The following is a 26236-nucleotide window of genomic DNA, read 5'->3' on the forward strand; positions in this document are numbered from 1 at the left end:
ATGGGCAGTTGTTGGTATTACATTATTACATAGCTTGTGGGTAGGTTTTTATTTTGTCGCTACCCTCCATACCATGAGCTGTGAAAAAGCATAGCGGAAACAGGTTACGAGGCGACGGGTCGATATGACGTCCGCTATACCTCATTAGGCACAGCTGAGCATTAATTATTCTCATAAGCGCAGACAGCGTTGCTCTCTTAAAAAAGCAAGTTAGGTAAGTAGTAGGTAGGTAAGTTAGTTCGGCACATAGACTAGACACCTTAAAATCTAGAAATTATCTAAGATGTTAAGAAATAAAAAGGATTTTTTTTCAACTAATAATATAAATGCGTTCTAGGAATTCAGGCACCTCTCGTTCGAATTCTTCGCGACTTTAACGGATTGAACACAGCTTATCCGGAGCTGGATATATTCGGTAGTGGGCTGATCGGTTTTAGAGAAAGCATTGTTGGGTGCCTTTCTCGAACCTAATTCGCTGTTTTGCTGATGATTTTGTTTTCTCTGCTTTAAGTACCAAAATTCTTGGTAATTTTATTTTATTGTGTGTTTGTCTTATCTTGTATATGTATTTAATTCCTATTTTTTGCAAAACATATGTTTATATAATATATTGTCGTACATATTTATTTATTTGTAAAATAAATAAATATTAGGTAGAGGATTTTATAAAATTTATTAATCAGTAGATTTCGTAATATGTATTGGCGATTAGGTATAGTTGGACTTTGACCTTCGGACCGGCGAGCGTAGCATTGATTCCTGCGGTGGCGTGGTTTAGGGGTGTGGTGTTATACGATACGTAGGCCTACTTGTTAATATTTAGTAGTTTCTGTAATTTTCTATGGGATTTAATATATATGCTTAAGCAAGGCGTGCTGCCAGGGTCATTTGTGAGTTTGGTGACTTAATTAGATATCGTGAATGCGGTGATGTTATATCGACTATGTATTTGCGTATAGTTACCACGAGAATGTTAGTGCGTGCTACTATTTCCACTGCTGATAGAGGATAAATCTCTGTTTTTATTTTTTTTAAACTATTAATTATTAAGGATGTCATATGGAACATGGTCTAATGGTTGTAGCTACTAACAAACATTCTGTAAAGCAAAAAACTTCGCGATCAAAAGAGTTGCGGAGAGTTTATTGCCAGTTCTTCTATTCCGTTCTACGCCCTTGATTTGACAACTGACAGTAAATTTAAAATTAGAAGCATTCAATGTATATTCTTTTTTGACATTCATAAGTGTACAATGAATAAATGATTTTGTCTATGACTTTGACAGCGTTAGCGATTCCCATATTAATAATGAGTTTATGTTGAGAAATCTACAATACTGTCAGGATTGCTGTCTCTGTTACAAAGTACGGGTGGAGGACAATCAGGGCAAAGAGTGACTCTCTGTTTATGCAACTCTAACTTGCATTTTGTTGTAACTACAAATAATTTGTAGAAAAGCTTATAGGAATTTAGGGTTTATTTTGGGTATGGCCAAAGGTTTTTCAAATATAAAAGCGGTAATGACATTATATAACGCACTTGTTAGGAGCTACTTGGAATGTAACTCTATGATTTGGGCCCCATAAGAAAAAAAACATTCTCTAATGGTGGAGTGGAGGAGTAAAACCTTTTTATTATTAGATTAACAACGACAACGAATACTGTTAAAGCACTTGGAATTCATATCAATAGCGTTTTAAATTAGAGTTTATTTACAGTGAAATTTGGTTAAGTGGGACCTGGATAAGTGAGAACCCTCCATAACTGGAACTCATGCTGAGGTCCCAACACTTTGGCACTGAATTACCTCTGTTAGTGGGACGAGGTAAACCTCTATATCTGAGATTTATTCTTTCGATTTATCATCATAGTTACCTCTATAACTGAGACAGCGAGTAAATTTTATATGCATAAACCTCTGTAACTGAGATAACATTGTTTGTTTACTCATTCTTATTCTACCTTCTTCTTCAGTTTTAGTTTCGCTTGTGTCATCAATGTCCTGTGTCATCAATGTAATCAATTGGTGACCAAAGCATATTTGATAAAATTTATAATATCGAAAAACATCTGATGGCTGATACTTCCAAACGACAAACTAAAATTTACAGATTTTTATAATTGATACATTCTGTTTCCATATTCGTACATATTACGTGTAAAAACGTGCTTGAATATTTTTGTTGATTACATTTGTACGATTACCTTTAAGTACTATTTTTTTTTATTAAAACTCATTTACATAAATAACACGTTATTTTATTTAATGATCGCACCTGTATAACTGAAATAACCTGTATTCTCACCTCTATTAATGGAACCCTCTGTAAATGAGACAGATATTTATTTATACTTGTTTATCTGAGACACTGGGTAAGTGGAATACCTCTATAAGTGAAACGACATTGCAGGTCCCTTGATGTCATACTTAACCAGGTTTCACTGTATTTATACATATTACGAAAGCTACTGATAATTGTATAAAATCTACTATCTAACATGTACGACAATATAAACATAAGCTTTGCAAAAAGTAGGAATTTAAAATATTAATACAATTAAAAACATAAACAAGATAAGACAAATACAAAGTAAATAAAATTATTAGAGTTTATTGTATGTAAAGAGGTTTTATTTAAATATTTAGTACTAGCGTAAACCAAAGACTATCATAATCGAAACTGAACTGAACTTTCTATTATTATAGCTTTGAGGCCTTCAAGACTGTGAAGAGATTTATGTATATAAACTGAGAAAACAAGCTTATTGCTCCTCAAACACTCGTGTCGGTAAACAGTGGCCATAGCTTCCTTCCTTCCTTGAGACCGCTTCATTGGGGTCACCTAATCCTTGTGTATCACATATACTAAATTAAATAGGTTAGCATCATTGTAAAGCTATATAATATAGCGCTGTGGAACACTCAGCTCCTCAGCATAATGCGAAGCCAGAGGGAATTATAACCACAGCACACACGCATTACATACTTAAAACATTTATTAAAAAAAATTAATCTTCGATTTTTTTTTTCTTCTCTTTATTGTTATTTTGTGTTTACAAGTTTTTTTAAGTACTGTAGTTGAGCAGTGTTGGCCTAGTGGCTTCGGCGAGAGACTCATCCCTGAGGCCGTAGATTCGAAACCCGGTTCTGCATCTATAGACTTTCTATGCATTGAACACTCGCGTAATGTGAAAGAATATATCGTGAGAAAACCGGTGTGTAAGATATGGAAGATACTACTTGTTTATTAGAAAAAAAAATCGCAAAACAGAAATCTGAGCCCCTTTCTTTGTGTTCCTTATTAAAGTTCATTAATAAATAAAATAGCTTAATGATCTGTAAAGCTAACAAGGTGTGTCAACGAACATGTTTGGCCATGTCGCCATTGATAATTATTAGCATATTTTTATTTTTGACCATGGACACTTGCGAGACCTCTGGCTCTGAGAGTGTCCATGGGCGGCGGTATCACTTAACATCACTCCTGCCTGTGTGCACCCTGTTCTATAAAAAAAATAGTCCTAACAATAACAGGGATGTAACGGATCAAAAAGGCAGTCGGCCAATGCCAGAGATGTGGCTTCTTATAAATATGTTATTTCACTAGTAATAAAAAAACATATATACATTGTGACGTTTGTATCTACGTCCTCCTATTAACGGCTGTATGTTTCCCCACATAAGCGAATGTCTATGTATTAACAAGCTATTGATATGAACTCGGCAAAAGCCTTGGCGGATTAGGCGGTGATCCAATAAGCATGAAATGAGTTGCACCGGTGACACGATCGATACGACGACTATTGACCATTGTATGCTTTGAACACTTACTAGGCGTGGTTTGAGTAATGTTTCAAATGCCAGACGTACTTAGTTATTTATATGTCCTTAACTAAAAGAAAATGGCGTACTAACTAAATAAAAAAAAAATACTATTGTTACATATAACTATTTTTTTATTCACGATCGGAAAGTAGAGATTTCCGAACGAACAGAAAACATAACTTTTTGAAAAAAGCTGTTATTTTGACGGGTGAATTTTCTATTGAAAATTAGGGTGTATTTTCGATATTAATTCAAAATAAGGTGAAAATATAAATATTGTTACTTAATCAAATAAATTACAGCGTATTTGGGATATAAAAAGGTAAGTTTTCACCAAATTTCGTAAATTCCTTTCATTTAATAATATTCCCCTCCTTTTCTAATGGCTTGCACCCTACTATTTTTTTTTGGTTTTAAGAATTATCGACTCTGGTCTAGTAGCAGTAATTCTAAAATAAAAGATGTGCGAACCATCTTTTATTTAATCATCGCACGCTTTGGCAACCTGCAATTGAATTTGCATTTATTATTTTAAAATATGTAAGTTATGACTGACATTTTGGAATCACCTCAATTTATTAACGAAAAGTGCCAACCCTGCATGTCATATCAGGTCAGTTGGAACTTGGAGCGCGCCATTAAAATTTTAAAATCGCTAAATTAACTTGCATGAGATTTAAATAAGTGCTTTTGGGCTTTATTTATGAATTCGTGTATACGGTGATATTAGTTGTTTATATTACGTATTTGCGTGTTGTTCTCACGAGTATGTAAGTGCGTGCTCCTATTTCACCATGCCTCCTGCTGATAGAGGACAAATCTTTGTTTTTAATTTATTTTATTATTCTTTATTACTCAAGATGTCATATGGATCATGGTGTAATGGTTGCAGCTTACAAACGTTGTGTAAAAAAAACTTGTCGATTAAAAAGAGTGGCGGAGAGTTTATAGCCAGTTCTTCTCTTCCGTTCTACGCCCTTGATTTGAGAACTGGCAGTTAATGTAAAATTGGAACCATTTAATTTAATGTATATTTCTTTTTTTGACGTTCACAAGTGTACATTATGTTACCTATATGAATAAATGATTTTTGTTTGTTTGTTTGTTTATATACGTAAGCTTTGAGCTCAGTGTAGGCACATAGATCGTCTTTTGTTCGGACAGATGTATACCGCCATTATCTTTCACGTTAGTGGTCACATTCGGTAACTGATGCCCTCTTGTGTTGTATTCTGCTATTGTGTTGAATCAGTTTGGACGGGGTTTTTTGCTATATTACGACAACATTAATAACATTATATTTAGTTTTTGTGAGTCTAGTAAATCTTTAAAGGATGTTATGGATATGAAAACTGTATGTGGCTTATTAAAAATACCAACATTATTAAAGTGAGTTTAAAGAGAGTTTGAAGTAGAGCAACACGAGGGTGAAGGTTTAATTTATGGTTCAGGGCAGGATAGTAACTCCTGTAATCAGAATTGGCATTTGATATGCTGACTTCTTATTCTCTAAAGAAATTAATGAATTCGACTTAGGTTCCTTCAAGAACTGTTTTCTTGAAGGACCCTAAGTCAATCAATTCTAAATAAAACGCCCTAACACAGAAGTGGCAATGGGCGGGGGTATATTGCAAGATACACAGATAAAAGGTGGACTTTAATCTCAGCAGTGTTGGCCTAGTGGCTTCAGCGTGCGACTCTCACACCTGAGGTCGTAGGTTCGATCCCGGGCTGTGCACCAATGGATTTTCTAGCTATGTGCGCATTTAACATTTGCTCGAACGGTGAAGGAAAACATCGTGAGGAAACCGACATATCTTGGACCCAAAAAGTCGAAGACGTGTGTCAGGCACTAGAGGCTAATCACCTACTTGCCTCTTAGATTTAAAAATGATCATGAAACAGATTCAGAAATCTGAGGCCAGGACCTAAAGAGGTTGTAGCGCCACTGATTTTTTTTAAAATCTCATTTGATTAACTAATATCGACGTTAAGTAAGTGTCGGGTTTTTACCAAGCGTTTAGTTGCGGTTAAAAATATTATTTGAGGTTTTTATATCACAGAGTAGATTATATATACAGACAGCATTATAAACTGCCCTAAACGATGCTATACTGCAGTATTCCACGTGGGGCCCACGACCCACATGGGGGCGATTTAAGGGGCTATTCGAAAACTTATTAAAATTAAAGAATTTGATTTTCATTTTAACATTATGTTTTGAAAATTTACCTTCTATACATTTCAAACAAACAAAAATCATTTATTCATGTAGGTAAGATAATGTACACTTATAAACGTCAAAAAAAAACAAATATTCATTAAACGATTCTAATTTTACATTTACTGCCAGATCTTAAATCAAGGGCGTAGAACGGAAGAGAAGAAGGCCATAAATATTTTAAAAATAGGGTATGGCATAAGAAAAGATGGGAAGCACTGCTATTCAAACATAGATCTACTCTGTGGTTTATACATCTTGTTTAGTCTGTGTAATTGTGTATATTAATGTGGTATTATACGCCGCTTAATCGCCAATTATAACAAACCAAATAGGTATTCAAACTCAGCGTTATGATTAGCCTGATCTGTCGAACCGATTGTCAATCTGTCAGTTCATAAAGTACTCGATATATCATTGAGGTAAATAAATTATTTGGTTTGATAAATGAATTGGGAGCGAGAATTTTCTGGCATTATACGCCTGGATACACATATTTCTTTACTAGTATTTGTTGTCTCGAAGACAACAAACCGCTCATTTTTATCTATTGTTATGTTTATGAAGTTATACTTCTTTTGGCACAATGGAGAAAAATGATGAGAGTGAATTTTTACGATGCGCACGCACACCAACACCTAAATTCGACATCGTAAAGTTAGGTCTAGGTGGCATGGCAATTGATAACTATGTTCAAGTTGTATATTCTAGTATTTTTATATTTAGAACACGTGTTTCGTAACAGTACAATTTAACAGTGTGAATAAATAAATATTATTTTGGTCTTTTTAAATCAATTTTATATACGACGGTGATAGTATTTACTAATAAGTTATTTATTAAAATACAATCTTTTTAATTAATTTTAATATTTATCGTTACTTACTGCATTTTAGTTATTTTTTTCCATACGCCAAAGAAGTATAACGTCTAACGCGTGTACATAACTACATACACTCTTTTTTCTTCGATATTGTGAAAACTGATATTAATGTTATTGGAAAACATCCTACGGTAGACAATTACTAAAAAATATGTTTATTAATTATATCTAAGAAGCTGAGCAACTTCAGAAATACTTAGTATTTTATAATAAATATATTTTATTACATACCGTTATACACAATATTTCTCTTTGTTAAAGCAATAGAAAACACACATAGACAATTCATTGGTACACGGGCGGGTACTTAAGATGACAAGGCGTATAAAATAACATATGCATATGTTATGGCGTAGACATGCTACGGCGTAGAGCCTACGTGACGTGTAGCTCGTAGAAGCAATCTCGGCTGTGCTTTTGTTACGATAAGTTGCTCTACTCCTAGGGTTGTCAAGTGAAACATTACTGATGACGTTTTAAAATCATATTCTTACAAAGATATTTTATTTATTTTTTTCGGTTTTACTGGCATTCATTTGTAGTATATGTAATTGAGTCACTGTTAATGAATTCTCGTTTATTTAAACAGTTATTTAAACAATATAAAACGTAAAAAATCAGTTTTGGGGTCAATAATTAAACTAAGCAAGAATGGCAATTAAAATAAAATAGTTTCATTTATGGGTCTTTCGACAGATTTGCACCTTTATATAATAAACCTGCACGTTGCACTATAATATTGGCAGACCCAATTTACAAGCTGACAAAGCTTGCGCTTTAGAAGCCACATTAAGACTTCCGTGGGCCCCGGCACTGTATATCTGCAGTATACATATATATGCAGTATATAGTATAGAGTGAGCGAGTCACTGACGGGTTGTCAAAAAATATTTGGCGATAACGTAAATCTAAAGGAACGCACAGCAGAAGCCACGTTAATAAATATATGTTGCAATACTCTGTTACAAAAATAAATGGAGTAAATGAAACTTTGAGATTTACTTTTTATACTGACTTTCTTTGAGGCAGCCCTGTGGGCTTTGTTGTGAGGCCTAACTCAGCAAGTGAAGCCTTAAATGTGTTTTACCTATACTTGGACTGTGACTCAATATAGATTAGGTGGGTTGAAAGTTCGTAGGCTGACATACAGATGGCGCTACTAGTATTAAATTAATTTGATTTTTAGCTAGCGCTACCCTTCATTAGACACAATTGTATTTTTTTTAAAACAATTAACAGTTTATTCACAATACGATATCTCACAAAGTAATATTACGAATTTTGTGTGTTAATACAACATTGCTTTATGGCGAAAAATTATATTGAAGCCAAGCCAAATAAATATTATTCCATCTTTGAACCAGGAAAATCAACCGTTGAGAATGTGGTGGAAATATAAATAAGTAAGAAGTATTGTATTCGTTAGTTCATTTTCATTGTCAACAAATTAAATTCTGTTTTTCTTTTTATTGTTTTGTTTAACACTAAAATTTTTTGAAATGTTTAGGTACCTTTTTGTTATATATATATATAAAATGAACTATTTGTGAAGATTTATAATTGGCCCATATTGTTATGTATATATTCATCTATTTTTGTATTGTGCTGTGAATCTTCTGAATAAATATAAATATAAATACTTATAAATTACAGTAATTTGTTGTCATTTATAAGTGTGACTTATCTGATGTTTAAGAAGTTCTGTTTTATATTTATAAATTTACTTATTTACTTAAAGCAAATACCATGCTTAAAAAAGTAATGGTGTTTTTTTTACTTTAAATTAACAAAGATCTTCATTTTATTTAAGTTTAATATGATTATCAGGATGTTGATATTTTCCATTTAACCAAAATGGAATATACGGAAATATTTGAAGAGGTGGAAAGATTTTAACTTTGTTTAGCAGTAACAATTTAGTTTTTTTTATTGTAATATAGTCGTTATTTGTTAAATGCTAAATTTTAGTTTTCTTTTTGTCTATTAATGTACTTATCTTTTCTGTTTCATATATATTGTTTATCGATGTCTGTTTGTATATTGTCTATGTGTTTTGTTGTATAATATATATGTTAGCTGTAAGATTACTAAGAAATAAATAAGTATAAGTATTTACATATTCCTTCTTTTATTTTTGACTTAACAGTATTTATAATTTTCTTAACCTACCTAATAACAAAACAAAACAAAAATCAATTATTCATATAGGTAACATTATGTATACTTATGAACGTCAAAAAAAAAGAAATATTCATTAAATAATTCTAATTTTACATTTACTGCCAGTTCTCAAATCAAGGGCGTAGAACGGAAGAGAAGAGCTGGCAATAAACTCTCCGCCACTCTTTTTAATCGCCAAGTTTTTTTTACATAATGTTTGTAAGGAGCTGCAACCATTACACCATGTTCCATATGACATCTTGAGTAATTAATAGATACTGAAAACTAATTTAAAAAGTTTTCTCCCTTTGTTAGTGTTCATATTTGTTTATTTTTTGTTGTTTTTTAAATTGCTTTGTAAATATTTAATTTCAGAAAATTTCATATAATTCTAAATGCATTAAGGTGGTTGCCTGGAACAACTAGCTTATAAATAGGTTTTAATACAAGTTGTATTAAAACAAGGTTAATACAAATAAATTGTATTTGTGTCCAATATAATGATTTATTTTCTCAATATAACGTTTAATTAAACAAAGGCCTCATACAAAAATAAATTATAAAGTTAATAGTCACAAGACCCTCTCACAAACACACACATAAACAGATAAGTACCTATGCACAGACCACGTTACACAATTATTTCTAAGTACATATTATTTTTTACGAGGGTTAGCCGTTAATGGAAATTCTTCGTTAAAATATACATTTGGTTATTTTTTATAAACATAAAATCACCGAATACATGAATACAAACAACTAGGGGCATAATGGTTCAATAGCATCACGAAGACAAAAAACTGTATATGAAAAAAGAAAACCATACAATGAGTAATAGTAGCTAACATAGTTTCGACATCAGAATTGGCCAGCCATATTTGTCTGCGTCTGCCGCAGGCTTCACAGTAATTGATTACTCCATCGGATTACGGTTCGAGTGGATACTGTATTTTCAGTAGATATTCTGTATTTTCAGTAGTTAACTGTGTGTAACTTGATTTGTATGGAATTCAGATTAAAGCTTTTCATTTCATTCATAAATTAAATTATGATAAGCATCAACAGATAATAGATTTTAATGTTATTATCACAATCATTCGGGTTTATTTTGTGTAAAACAAATCTTTTCTCATTATATTACCTTTAAATGTCACAATAACCGTTGCAGAATTTCTGATATTTTTCTTTAGAACAAGGGGCTCAATGCTAGAGGGCTCGCGAGTGCGTTGCCGACCTTTTAAGAATTGGTACGGTCTTTTCATGAAGGGAACGGTAAAGTTCTTGGTATTCAAAAAATATCATATTTGTATAATTAGTTGTCTAATATGCATTAATTTGAATAAAATAAAATGTAATGTTTGTGTTTTATCACCGAAATAACAATAGCACAGGATATCCTCAAAGGAACCGGGTCGTTCATAATTAGGAGTAATTAAATATTCACGCGCCTGGAGCCTTTAACAAAGCCTTAATAATAGAGCGAGAATTTGTAAGTTGAAGCTGTACTGCGGGTAAACCACGGTAGACTGTCTTCGGATTTGAGGTAGCTGCAGCTCTAAATTACCTTTGCTGGTTATATTGATGTCGCAGTAGAGTAGTTAAATCAGATAGTTAATTGAATCTCTAGACAGTTAATTATAAAACGTATGTGCTATGAACCACGCGTTAGAAGTTATAATTCTTTGGAGTAACAATATAAAATCTTTTCAAAAAATTTGGCTTTCGCTCTAAAACTTATACTTATTTATTTCTTATGAATATTATGGAATCGAAGTATAAATAAATAGATAAATATTAATAAAAAATAACTGTTGCGAAGAGTATACGTATAGTTTAAACATAAAAATTTCCCAGAGAAGTCTTAATACTAACTGTTTATCTTAGTGCTAATTCATGTCTTACAAATGCCGAAAGTTCTGTATTCAGACGCTGTGAAAGAAACCGGGTCAACAAAAAGCACACGAAGCTTTTAGGAACTTACATTTAAGCTTTGCGTTGTGCAGTAAGGATCTGTACTAAGACTGTTTTTATGTTGCTTACACCATGTATCAAGGTTGTTTTTAGCCGGACGGAGTACGGAGAAATTAGGGTGTCTTATACCCAAACAAATTACAGAAAAATACCAATACAGTTACAAATGTGGGATCAGGCCCAAAGGATTTTTGTGACAGTTATTTTGAATATTTAAATTTTGTTAGTTTTAATCTGAGGATTTGTACTGAAAATTCGCTACAGGTAATAAAACATTTTTATCGTTCATGGCGGTTTTATGACTGTATCACTTACACTTTTTCATATATATTTGCAGATTTAAATACAGATACTAAATATTATTAAATTACACATTACCCTTTTCCCGAATCACCTCGACAGCCGTCGTTCCACAATTGCGCGTTTTTCAAGGCAGTTTTTGTTGTGCACCGCCATTATGTGGAACCAGTCCCCACTGCAGTATTTCCGAATCAATTCGACTTAGAGTCCTTCAAGAATCCTTATAATTAATATAATTGTCTATTCTTTACATATAATCATGCAAGCCTGATGACCTGTAACACAGGTGCACAACCTTTAACAGGCATCAGTCTCACTTAAGCAATAGCAGTTGCTCCAAAGAAGAATGACAATTATTGTATATGTTTTTGTGAGAAAAATAAATAAATATTATTATTATTAATTGATATTTGTATGTGCTCTAAATGAATGTCATGTTTGCCTCTAAGTGCTTGTCACATTAAAAATTGTATTTTGTGTTTGTTTTTACCAATGTATCAATGTACCGAGCCTTGGCAAACTTTATCAATAAAAAAAAGAAAAGAGCCTACCAGTTGTTAAACCGGCAACGCACTTGCGAGACTTCTGACAATGTGAGTGGCGTTGTTCTGAAACACCAGATGAGCCTCCTGCCCGTTCACCGTCCTATTGACATAAAGAAACGCTTGTATTTTCCAACCAATTCAACTTACCCTTAGAGCGTTCCAATTCTTAAAAGGTCGGCAACGCACTTGTGAATCCTCCGGCAATGTCTATGGGCGGCGGTATCACTGAACATTAGATGTGACTGTGCGTTACATAAAAATATCTATTCCGGTAAAAAAAAAAATCTTTCAAAGGTAAAAAAATACCCCACAAAATTTTGTACTAGATGATACTGTAGCAAAGGTATTATAATAACATCAAAATGACCGGGCTTTTGTTCAAATTAAACAGGCTATCAATTTGTGGTACTTGACTTAATTGCTACAATAAAGTTGGCCAAACCGATTCGCTAACATGTTAACCACAAACTATTAATGTTAAATTTGGTACATGTATTTTTTTATATATAAGAGGGAGGCAAATGAGCGGGACGCCCAAAAAGGCAGTCATCGCAGCCCATAGATACTCATTTTAGTAGGTGCGTTGCCGGCCTTTAAGGGAGGAGTACGCTCGAATTCAAGTGTTGGAGGATATATTGAAATATATCGAAACTACTTAAGTGTGTGTGAAATTATCTTACCATTGACGGTGTGATTGATGTGGGTCACGAGTTTAAAGGCTCCTTAATATTTATGAGCGCCTGGTACAAAGGACTTATCATGATGTGACATTTCTATTACACGGGTCACCGCTTTCGATTGATTGATTGATTGACTTTCATGTTTGACCAATATCTTTTTATCTTAGGGGCCGTTCAATTATGTAAGCAGATTTACTGTTATATATCCCCCCCCCTTTCTTCATGTCAGCAAAAGTAAGCATAGCTCTCAAAAATAATAGTACAGAAACGTGTTTTTTTGTTAGAATCATTTCGTTTTCTAGCATAGACAGATTTCTGTTGACGTTGTCACCAAATAAGAAATCAAAGACCCCCATTTCCCCCCCCCCATGGTGCTTACTTCAATGATTTTGTCATGTGGAAATTATGTTACTAATTACATACCACATACAAATAATTAATAAATAAGTGGCACTACAGCGTACCAATTCTTAAAAGGCCGGCAACGCACTCGCGAAACCTATGGCATTAAGAGTGTCCATGGGCGGTATGGATAGTTAAAAGAGCTCTGTTTAAAATAAAGTATATTCAAAGTCTAACATTTATTAAACAAATATTTTTCTTTACATTTATCTAACATTAAAAGTGAGTGTTAACATCCTTTAAAACTTCTTTTAATTTTAAACAACTTCATCACTTGAAAACAACAATTACGAAAACCCGTTGACGCACTCGCGACCTAACATTTTATCAAGTGATCTGCTCATTCACGCTTTGACCTATAAAAGCCGGTGCCTATATTACGTATTCCATTTGATGCTATTTTAAGAAAGAAAAATAACGAACTTGGTGAGAAATAGACGTTGTCATATTGTTATTCTTTGTAAAAATCAAACATTGCAACTACCTCAGCACACTATCAAATCAAATCAAAAATAGGTAACATAATGTACACTTATGAACGTCAAAAAAAAAGAAATATACATTAAATGAATCTAATTTTACATTTACTGCCAGTTCTCAAATCAAGGCCGTAGAACAGAAGAGAAGAACTGGCAATAAACTCTCCGCCACTCTTTTTTATCGCCAAGTTTTTTCTTTACACAATGTTTGTAAGGAGCTGCAACCATTACACCATGTTCCATATGACATCTTGAGTAATAAAGAAGAATAGATTATTACTCAAGCTGTCATATGATAATATGATAATAATAGATTAAAAACAAAGATTTTCCCTCTATCAGCAGGAGGCATGGTGAAATAGGAGCACGCACTATTTACGTATTTCTATATAGAAAGATAATAAACAAATGAAGATCCCGAACATTATTCGAATTCCTAAATATCGGGATATGGCGAAGGTATTTCAATCACACAGGCATTCCGGATGCCTTAACAAAGGTCCTACAGTAGTTTTGTATGTTAATAAATAGTTTATTACGTTCCAATTCTCATAGATTATTATATATGTATTTGTGTAATATATACTGAAGACCAGTGTAAGCCTAGTTATGGGAATTTTCTATGTGAAGGAAAACATCGTGAGGAATCCGGCGTGTCTTACGCCCAAACCTCAATCTATTTTTGATCCATCTTAATCTAAATATTGATAAAAGTGTGCATATAACCAATCGACGGATTATAAGCCATCTCCGTCATCACCGTTGATCCAAGCTTTCCATGGTAGGACGGATCGGTGTATGTGGATAGACTTTTGTATGAAACTGTGAGTTCACATGTACCAATATCTTATCTTAAGATTTTAACTTACACCAGTTTTTAAAATAATTAAAAATCTATCTGATGTTTTAAACATAGACTAGGTATATTTTAATATTATTTGTACGGTTTTATTTGCTTTATTTCATTTGTATTGATTATCAAATATGAGTGTAAAGAGCGAAGAGATTGTATTCTATCCTTCGCCAAAAATGGATTGTCTTCGTAGGGTTTGATTATTGGGATGCAGATAGGAAGTATTATTTAAATATTCGTCAAATTAAAAAAAAAATTAAACGATTAACGAGTGTTTTGAAGTTATTCAGTGATAATTCTCTAATTGTTGTAAAAAAAAAAATTTCTGTATAAGGAGTGTTTTTTTTCTGGAGCCTTTAATCTTAATTTAGTTTAGTAATTTTTTTATATATTAGGGGGGCAAACGAGCCTGTGGGACGCCCAAAAAGGCAGTCATCGCAGCCCGTAGACACCCATTTTTAGTGGGTGCGCTGCCGGCCTTTAAGGGAGTACGCTTGAATTTTGAATTGTTAGGACCGTATCTCTCAGGGAAGACCCCCGCCGGTATTTGATTCCACAGTTCGCTAGTTTCCAAAAGAAAATGCCTTGTGAAACGGACTCTGGAAGATTTCCAGCAGTCAAGGTGATGTTGGTGAAAATCAGTTTAGTAAATGTTTAATATTTTATCAAGAATTTGGCTTAATACTCTATGAGAACTTTTGAAGTAGTTTTTATTATTACTGCGAAGTACTCGTTTGCTCTTAAATCTCAGACGAGCACGTAGTTATTTCCGGTATGAGGCGTGGTCGGCTCCAACGGCGATTGCGGAACTTTTACAATTCCGGATGTTAACTTAGCGTTATACCAGGATATTTTTTAATTAACTTTTAAACAGCCTTTGAAAAGGTTCGCTTTGAGCACGAGAGTTGTTTTGACTGTAAAATAAATAAAGCGATTTTACTTAAGGTTGTATTATTGGTTTGGCCTCCGGATCTCAAATTTATATATCTATGGATGCCATCAGCTGGAGAAGGACTTCATCCGTCGAACCCCACTCTAAACACCAAATCAAATCATTTATTCCAGACCACCTAAACTTGAACTTTTGAACGTTAAATAAAATATAAAGATGATTCTAGTTGACCCTTCTAAAAGGTCGTGAAGAGAAGAATGGGCAAGTCCACACTTACTCATTTAAAATTGAAATTACAATATTTGTATACATTATATAAATAATTATATAACACAACCAAACATTTATCTTGCGTTCCCTTAATTTTTTATCTGATTGTGGTGGTCTGAAAGAGATCGCTGGAAAACGATGATGCCACCAGCTACCCTCCTTTTTATTTAATTTATATTCTATTTTTTGCAACGAAGTAAAAATAAATGCAAAGCTGTATGTATAATGTACGTTCAAAATTAAATTTTGTTTTTTTTTCTGTGTTGTAATTATTTTATTCGTAACTGGAAATAAATACAATAATAATATTTCTTTAAAAAATATTTCGTGCTCAAGGTATCAGGTGTTCATGCTCCACGACACGTCAATATGATTTAAGGGCTCCCATGTTGTATACAGTTAGAACAAAAACTTATACGATTTTCATTATATATTATGAGTCAAAAATTTATTCCCTAAATAAATAAATACTAACAAAACTGGAACTAAAATGGAATGTGCTGCACATACTTTAAGAGGCGCAGATTAATGGAGCAAAATTGTAACACTATGGCAACCAAGAGGCCATAAGAGGTAATAAACCGAGGTAGGCAATTTAAAAGGTGGGCCGACGAATTTATGGAAATGGCTGGACGAGATTGATATAGAATAAGGAAAAATTGAGGAAAATGCGGGAGTCATTCGCCCGTGGGCACACAGAATCAGTTATCGTAGATTAACAAAAAAAATAGCTAGAATGTATATATATATATTGTATTCTGATATAAGGCTATAAATAAATACTAAACTTTTTGTTTGAAAAGTACTAAACTAATAAATACTTGTTTAAATAGTAATGGTGCTACAAGCTATAAACCTTGGGTTTCTCGATCCGTTTTGTGATCATTAGTTTTTCTTATACTCAAGTGGGTGAACAGCCTTCTGTGCCTGACAAATGTCAACTTTATGTACTTTTACGATCACTCACGATGTTCTTTACCTTACGATTGTGTTAAATACGAAAAGACCATCGGTTCTGATGAAATATAACATCGCGAGGAAACCAGGTTATTATAAGTCGAAGGTGTGTGACAGGCACAGATGGCTGCCTATATTTATATATATATATAAATCTCCTGTCACGATGTTTGTCCGCGATGGACTCCTAAACTACTTAACATAAAAATGAAATATCCGTTTACACATAATAGACAATTAATAATCTACAGAATCTAATTATTTTATATTTATAAGATATAAAATCATATATCAAAAAATACATTCATCAGCCGTCCTAATTTTAGTCTACTAGGCTCATTCTGATATGTCTATAATGCATAAACGTATATTATATTATTTTATTTTATTCTATTCTGTTCTGTTCTGTTCTGTTCTATTCTATTCTGTTCTATTCTGTTCTATTCTATTCTGTTCTATTATATCTTCTGTTCTCTTCTATTCTATTCGGTTCTATTAACTTCTGTTCTCTTCTCTTCTATTCGGTTCTATTAACTTCTGTTCTCTTCTCTTCTATTCTGTTCTATTATCGTCTGTTCTCTTCTGTTCTGTTCTCGTCTATTATCTTCTCTTCTATTTTGTTCTACTATCTTCTCTTCTATTCTGTTCTCTTCTGTTCTATTATATTATCTTCTGTTCTATTCTGTTCTGTTCTCGTCTATTATCTTCTCTTCTAATCTAATCTATTCTGTTCTATTCTATTCTCTTCTATTCTGTTCCATTCTATTCCATTCTGTTCTATTATCTTCTCTTCTATTCTGTTCTATTCTATTATCTTCTGTTCTTATCTGGTCTATTATCTTCTGTTCTATTCTGTTATGTTCTCGTTTTTTATCTTCTCTTTTCTTCTATTCTATTCTGTTCTATTATCTTCTCTTCTATTCTGTCATGTCCTGTCCTGTCCTGTCCGGTCCTGTTCTGTTCTGTTCTGTTACGCAGTTTATTATTGTACTTAGATTTTTTAATTAACATGTCAGGGAAATAAGCTACATTTGCTACATGCTGCAGGTAAGTATAACAGCTGGTTCCACAAAGTGGTGGTGCGCGGCAAAAACTGCCTAGAAAAACGCGCAGTTGTGGAACGGTGGACGTCGAAGTGATACGGGTGGAATTAAATTGTAACGAAAGGGCTCAAAAATTACTGGACCCTTTTTAAAAGCTTTCACCATTCGAATGCTACATTATTAATGATTAATATAGGATATTTTAATTAAAAAAGAATAAGGATCCATAATAAAACTACAATTATGTTACTCACGTAAAAAAAAAAGAAAAAAAAAGTTCCACAATATTAAAGAACATATCACTATCTACAAAAAATTGAGAAAGACCTTCGCATGGACTGGTGTCGCCAAATGGTATATAAGTTTAACGGCGGTGACTCAAATGCTGTATTTGACATCGTCACAGGTGATAAAACCTGGATATATTGCTGCTAACCCGAAACCAAAAGACAATCAGCTCACTGGCTGTTTCCTTTTGAGGATCGGCCTATACGATTGGCTTCCTTCCTATCGTCTTTTAAAACTCTTCTATATAAATATTTCCTAACCTTATCATATCCTGATCAATCGTGACCTGTGTAATTCTTGTATCTCCTGTTCGTTTTGTAAATGTAATTCACTATTTGCTATTCTTGAATCTGTAAGATTAGCTTTTTAGTTTTAGTTAGTTATTAATATTGTTTTTTTTTATTTTCTCTAGATTAAGGTTCTATAGATAAATATATTTTGTTTTTTATATAACTTCTGGTTATGCACTTCTTGCACTCATAATTTTTTTATTTTGTGTTTTCTTTTCTTACTAGGGTTGCCTGGAAGAGATCGCTTGTTAGCGATAAGGCCGCCCGTTGCATCCCTTGTAATTTATATATATTGTGTTATTTGTGTTTCTTTCTAGCAACGAAGTGTGAATAAATAAATAAAATAAATAAATAAAGTAAAGAAAGAGAGAAGTCGAGGAAAAAAGATAATTGCCTCATTTTAGCAGCTTAGGTTTTTTTGGTTTCTTTGTTATTAATAAGTGTTCGCGTTCAGATAAAGCAGTCTTCGAGATGTGATGTTCTTATTTTTAAATAAATAAACTACATGTATAAGTCGATATCAACTCCGGGGAAATAAATACAGATAGTAATTTTTTCTACATCTGTGATACTTTTTGACATAACCCCCGCCCCCTTGTTTTAAGTCACTGTGACAAAGCACGCGAAACGTCGGAAAAAATTACTTTCAATCCGTTGAAATGGTTTTTTTTTTAAATGTGTAATAATTATGTAAATAACGAAATTACTATAAACTACATCTAAATACCTAATCATCATATATATGTTATTTGAACTATAATATCTGATTTTTTTTTTGCCTACACTAAAATTATGCACGTTCCATTGCGCCGCCCGTATTTCGGCAAGTGAAAGGCATTGTACTTGTAACGCAAGTTTCGAGGTTAAAAATACATATCTGTGTTAATGTTTGGATGTTCAATGTAACAGGGGGCGTAGCTCAGATGGTAGAGCGCTCGCTTAGCATGCGAGAGGTACCGGGATCGATACCCGGCGCCTCCAATTTTATTTTGTTTTTTAAGATATTGATATGTTTTTTTAATATTGTAGAACATTTTTTTGTTCTATTATCAATAGTCATCGTAGTGCATGCTATGCAAGATATTAAATAGGAATTTTACACTTTGGGTTACATTATTGTAGATTTAGTTGGGATCCTTATCTTTTCTTGCAATTAAATTATATAAGGCCTACATTAATCAGATAGTGTGGCATACAAATCGTGACAGAATTTTTAAAATGGGTGCAGTAGTTTTTGAGCCAATTCTACACAGACATACTTACATACAAATCTTTCCTCTTTGTATTAGTACGGATATCAGACTAGTTTTTGGATGTTTGTGGAACAAAATGAATGAAAAAGTCGTGGAGCGATTTAGAGATGTTTATACTTTTTTATGTAATAGGAGGCAAATGGGCAGGAGGCTCACGTGAGGTTAAGCGGTTCCACCGCCCATGGACTTAAAAGCTCGCAAGTGTGTTGCTGGCCTTTTAAGAATTGTCAAGGACCCTAAGACGAACTTATCCTGTTTGTTACATTCAGTTAGCGCAAGAGAAATTATTTAATATGTATGTAACATACATAGCAGAGTTGCCATTTATAGTTTACCAGTTTCCAAGCTGGTGTCAGACATAATGACACAGTTATGTGAAACGGTGCAGAACTTGCAAAGCTTACCGACCTATTAAACTTTGACTATGAGGTTACATTATTTAGCTATGAAACCGATTTTCAGGTTTCACCATTTTCGCTTTTATTAATATAATTAATTAATAATGATATGTTAATTGTAGGCCTATTGTATCTGATAGTGATTTAATTTATTAATTTTTTATTTATATATATACATTCTAAAATAATGTGTATGATTAAAAATACAAGAAAATATGACATCACAAATTCAACACACTTACACATACACATCAATTACATTACAACTTAAGCAATATATCCAAGGAACAAAAGAAACGGCCACAAAATAAATAAAAACGAAATATTAATAATAACTAAAACTAAATAAAAATAACAGTAATAAACAAACAAAAATTCAAAACTTAAACCACATTAATATAACCGTAATCCGTAACTTTGTTTTGCAGGCTTTAAGAGCCTAATAAGCCTAGCCAATGTTGGTAGACTTGTAAAACACATCAATATTTTCATCAATGTTTGTAATAAAGTTGTAAGAGCGAGATAGCCTATTCACTAGACCATTAAAGTAGCAGATAAGCGAGCCGTATAGTAGACTTTTAGTTTTAATATAAATTTAATATAAAAATGTATAATTAACTCTTCGTCCGTCGAACACCAACATTACCGTGGAACCAGTTGCCAGCTGAAGTATTCCGAACCAATTCGACTCAGGTAAAAGAGTATCAATTCTTTAAAGGCCTCCTACGCACTGTCAAGTCCTCGGACATTGAGTGTCCATTGATTTTATTTAAATTTAATTAGTTTAAAGTGTGTTTTTGTGACCTCATTTAACGAACATAATTAGGACAATATTAATTTTAAGCAGAAATTTTCTTATTTATTTTTGTCATTAAATTTTACGATTTGTCAAATTTTAAGTCATTGTTAATTGATTTTCATCGACACATTCATGATAAATGTGTCGAAATCAATTCAATTCAATTAAAAAAAAATTCAAAATTAATAACTTCGAATTTAAATTGAATTAGTGTCGATTAAGTTCATCGATGTTTGCGATTCGACATGCAATTTCCCGCTGTCAGCTGATCCTCTCGCGGTAATGGCGGCGCATCAATATTTACTCATAAAATATTGGACACTTAACGCCCTTAACGTCAAGTGATTTTAGGTTTATTATAGACATTTTACATTTAGCTGTGCGCATAAACACACGTTAGATACAGTAAAGGTTTTATACCAATAACTTAAAAAAAAAAAAAAAAATACGTTTATTTTGGAACATAAGATCTTCTAGGTATCACTTATTCCACGTCAATCAATTCGAACTTGTAGGCATCCCTACACATCGGCAAAGACAGAGGGTGTAGGCCGAGAGAAAAAGCCGGCGTAAAATTATTATTATTATTATTATTATTATTTATTTTACTATTATTATTTATTAATATTTACTTATTGGCATCGCTTTCTTCAAATCAAAGTATTTATTTCGTGACATAAAAACAATTATACTGTACATATACCCAAAGAAAAATACGGAGGTAAGTAGTTAAATCAGAGAGTTAATTGAATTTCTAGACAATTAAAGATCGATATTCAATCAAGTCGCTAAAGTTCCGTAAGACAAGTGACTGAACGAAACGTTTAACGAGTTTCCTAAACGTTCATAGGCAACAAGACTAACCTAACCCAACCATTTACAATAACACAAAACACGGAATTTCCCAGCTCTCAGTTCAAGGACAACAGCTCATCCCTGATGTCTTAATCTCTATCCGGGCTGTATACCGATGGTGTTTCTATGTTGCCTATTAAAAACTGATGCATAATTGCCTATTAAAAACAAATGATCACGAAACACATATATATATATATATATATATATATTATTATTTATTATTTATTTATTGGGAAACCAGACAGATACATCCTTATAATAAAAACAAAGTCAAAAATAAAACACAATACAAACACATTGGATGCATCCACAACAGGTTACACTTATACAATATAATGTATATATATATAATGTATATATATATATATACAGGTATTTGAGGCCTTAATTAAGGACAGGTTTGTTTTATGTATTGTTTAAGGATTGGCTTGTTGATCTATGAGTAGTGAGGGGAATTAATTAGGGAGATGGAAGCCTCTGCTATGTCACGCGATGAGTTTAATTTGACTTTAATGTGTTAATGTCGGTACACATGCAAACAAATTTCGATTTATACACAATACCATTGTGGTTATGTAAAATATATATAGGTAGGTAAAGCCAGCCAGTATCGGAAGTTTGGTCGTTGACATATCGAACAACGTTTAGATTCATATAATATGGTGGGAAAGGATAAATTTAAAGTTCTATAAAAATTTTATATGTGTGTGGAATTCGAATAGTTAACAGAATAATTTTCAACTTTTAACTTAAATCTTATCTAAATAAAGCCATGTTTTGTTTCTATGACTCTAATGTTATGTAATAGACAATTACAATTTGACCTTTCACACATTGTTATAAGTCCTATTTTAGTATCAAAAGGGTTTTTTCAAGGCATATTAGGTACTCTACCCACTATTAGTGTTTCTTTATCGTTGTCTCTCATTAGGGTTGCTTGGAAGAAATCGCTTGTAAGCGATAAGGCCGCCCTTTGCCTTATAACTTTTGTAACTGTTTTTTTTATTTTTGTTATGTGTGTTTTTGTATAAGGCAATAAAGGATAAATAAATAAATAAAATTTAAGACTTATAAAACAGCAATGGTGGAGTTGACCTCGTATTTTGAGCGTGTGACATGCCCGACCAGGAAGGCAATTGCAGTTTGAATAAATAAAGAAGAGAATTTATGTATGAATGTAATGGCTTACAAATGTTTCGTAAAAAAAATTGGCGATTTCTTCAGTGCTTGATTTGAGAACTGAGACTACATGTGCATCGTTTTTTTTTAATTTGGGGATATAGCAGTGCTCCCGGACAACTTAAAAAAAATGGCCGTAGCATCCATTTCTTAAAACTTTAATAACTTAATAACTTCGTTGCTACTAAACTAGCCATTGTATATACACGAGATATTTCAAATATTCATTCAATTTGAACCGGGAGAAACCATTATACTAGGCACAGACTCTTAACTTGGCACTCACTGACTGATCATCAATACTCTAAGGCACTTCTAGCAGACATGGGAGCTTCTTTAATTTTTTATAGAACAGGGGTAAACGGGCAGGAGGCTCACCTCATGTTAAGTGATACCGCCGCCCATGGACACTCAATGTCAGAGGGCTCGCGAGTCCGTTGCATGCCTTTTAATAATTGCTACGCTCTTTTATTAAAGGACCCCAAGTTAAAGTGGTTCGGAAATACTTCAGTGGGCAGCTGGTTCCGCAAAGTGGTGGTAAACTGCCTTGATAAACGCGCAATTGTGTTTTTTTCACTAAAAAGACTTAAAACACTAGGACCCCACGGACCAAGGGTCTCGACACTGAATGGAATAAAATCATATTCGAAGGCTAGATCCCGGTATTTTCATGATTTAGCTAATTACTTAATAACTTAAAAAAAAGAGTGGCGAGAGTTTATTGCCAGTTCTTCTCTTCCGTTCTACGCCCTTGATTTGAGAACTGGCAGTAAATGTAAAATTAGATTCATTTAATATTTATTTTTTGACGTTCATAAGTGTACATTATGTTACCTATATGAATAAATAAATTTTTACTTTGACTTTGACTTAAGACAGGAGGTCTCTTACCTAGGAAATAAATTACCCGACTTTGTTTAACTTGGATCTCTCAACTTTGAGTTTTTTTTACAAGTTTTTGATGGTTTAGGTATGTTGATTTCACTGTTGACGCGTTTAAATATCCGGCTGTGTACAAATATTTTCTTTTTACATACGCAATTAATATCATACGAAGGTATTCAAATTCCTTTTCAATTCGCGTTTCAGTTTATTAGAGATTAGATTAACTTAACTAAAGGATTCAATTAATATTTTTAAGGAATGCCAAGGAATCTATTGAAGCAACATTTTCCAGCTTATTTGAATATAAAGATTTCGCTATTTTATTTGTTACTTTGTTTTCTCAAGCAAATTCCTTTGAAACCATTTTCTTATTAAATGTATTGATTTTACCTTTTTACTGACCTGATTATTTAAGCTATGAAAGGTTTGCTTGGTCAGCTGTGAGACAGTATTTTAATGTATATTAATTTGCTGAAAAGTCTGTCTAGATGTGATTCTGGCAGAAAATACTGGTATTTTTAAAAACCCTCTTGCAATGTTAATAGCGGGAGATATGTTATTTAAATATCAGCCTAAATAGCATATGTAGGCAGTAAATGAATAAATGGTTATTTTTTACATTAACCTATGAAACATTTATTTATTTTATTAATCACAACGACACTTTATATTTTACATTTCACACTAATTATTATTATTATTATTATTATTATAAGAGATAAATAGATACGTTGTCTATGAGATAAATTTAAAGTGAATTCATAATAGTACCAGGGCAATATAACCGTCATAGTAGTAATATAAACAGCAGCTGGCGAGTCGGGACGAGGTCGACAGTTGAAACTAAGTTATTTGATTCCGAGCCAGTTTTCAGATTAAATGCAATCTCTTCATTTTTAACGAGCTTACGTCTGTTGAATGTTTTTATATTTACAGATTGTATGTATGTTATTGTCGGTTTAGTATGGTAAAGAGTTTATCATTTCTAATATATATAAAACTCCTGTCACGATGTTTGTCCGCGATGGACTCCTAAACTACTTAACCCATTTTAAATTAAATTGGCACACTGTGAGCAGTCTCGTCCAAATTAAGAGATAGGATAGCTTAGATCTTTAATTATAGTCGCAATTTTATTTTATTGCAAATTATTTGTCTATAATTAACAGACAGTCACAATTATGTGTTAACTCCAAAAGATTTTTACAGATGTCGGGTACACTTGCAAATATTTGTTGATCATTTGATACAATTCTAACAGTTGGCGCTATGTTAAAAGTACCAACGTTTCACATAAGTTCCTACCGTTTCCCTTGAATAGTTTACTACTATGTAAATAACAAAAACCTTAGCCACAGCAACGCTTGGCCGAGTCTGCTAGTGATAATATAAAAATTGTAATGTCGACTAACCTAGCCGTGTTATTTATCCGGTAAAGCGTGCTGAGGTCGGAAGATTTGTATGTGTCCCCCAAGGCCCATGCCTTATGTATAGTCATACTGTCAAGTTCACTAGGGTAAAAAGTTTTAAATATAATATTTTGTGAATAAATCTGTTATAGTGTGCTGATTGTTTTCTATTTCAAGGTCGATTGCTTTATTCTAATACCGCATTTACATTCAGCCGTTGTGAGCAGGGAAGTGGGTAGGGAAGTGGGCAGGCAAGTGGGCAGGTATACAGGCTGAATGTATGCAGCATTAGATTGTAAACCTTTTACATACATTATAATAATAAAATAAAAAGCCTTTTTATTTCCTACAAATATAACTTATACATTGGCCCATCTCCAAGCGCTTACTTATCTAATTAAAATTAATACCATCTTATTTTTATTTATTTTCTATATTATTTACCTACTATTAAACTATTTTATTTATTGTTATTAATATATTACTTTTATAATATTTGCTACTATATATATCATATTTACTACTAGATAATATTTACTATTACATTATTTTATTGTATTATTAGCTAGCTTGGTTAGATTTTAGTATACTTAAATAATATAATTTGTAGGAACCCCATTATTGGGTGAAGGCCTCCTCCAAAGATGCCCAAAGATGCCCATCCAAAGATGTCCATTTGTCTCTGTCTTACTTTGTTTTTGTTTGGCTATTTTTAATGTTAATCTAATTAATCGGTGATCTGACGGATAGTTTAAATTCAGGACTTCAAAGTTATTTAATAGTTTTAGTTGGTTGGATAGTATATAGTCGATCTCATTTTTGTGTTGTCCATTTGGGGATCACCACGTCTATCTCCGGCTACGGTTTTTCTTGAAGCATGTATTGATGATAGTTAAATTGTGTTCAAGTGCGTAGTCGACAAGTCTCTGTCCTCTATCGTTTCTTTCACCGTCCCCATGTTGATGCACTATTAAGTATTCACCTTCTTTAGGAGCCCCTACCTTCGCATTAAAGTCGCCCATTAGTATAATGTTCTTATGTGTTATTTCCATAGCTTTGTCGATAGTTTTATAAAATTCCTCTATTTCTTCTTTCTTCTTCTTTCGTCATAATTGATTTTTTTTGTTGCTTCATTTAACTCTAGGTTTCGTTATAGTAAGAATGAAACCTATTTGTTTGGTACTCAGAACTACGTCGAACTTATGTAAGCTACGTGCTACGCCGTTCGTAGCGGTGCTACGCTGCATTGCTATACTTCGAGTGCTTTACCTAGTAACTGCCGTGGTTTAGTGGTTACAGTTTTTAAATCTCCCGTTTGAATCCTATCCTGAAAAGAAATACTATATTTACAATATTAATTGGAAACATTTAAATATTTTTATTATAAAAAATGTG

General features: G+C 32.8%; 1 protein-coding gene and 1 non-coding gene across 7 annotated transcripts in view; both read left to right on the plus strand.

Moving 5' to 3' along the window:
• Positions 1-26236, plus strand: part of LOC110991488 (neurobeachin) — a 413995-nt gene that overhangs the window by 12825 nt on the left and 374934 nt on the right. The gene's annotated exons all lie outside the window — the stretch shown is intronic.
• Trnaa-agc lies at positions 18969-19041 on the plus strand. Its single transcript has one exon. It is a non-coding gene; the product is annotated as a tRNA-Ala (tRNA).

This window comes from Pieris rapae, chromosome 23 (genome assembly GCF_905147795.1).
Source record: "Pieris rapae chromosome 23, ilPieRapa1.1, whole genome shotgun sequence".
Lineage (NCBI taxonomy): Eukaryota > Metazoa > Arthropoda > Insecta > Lepidoptera > Pieridae > Pieris > Pieris rapae.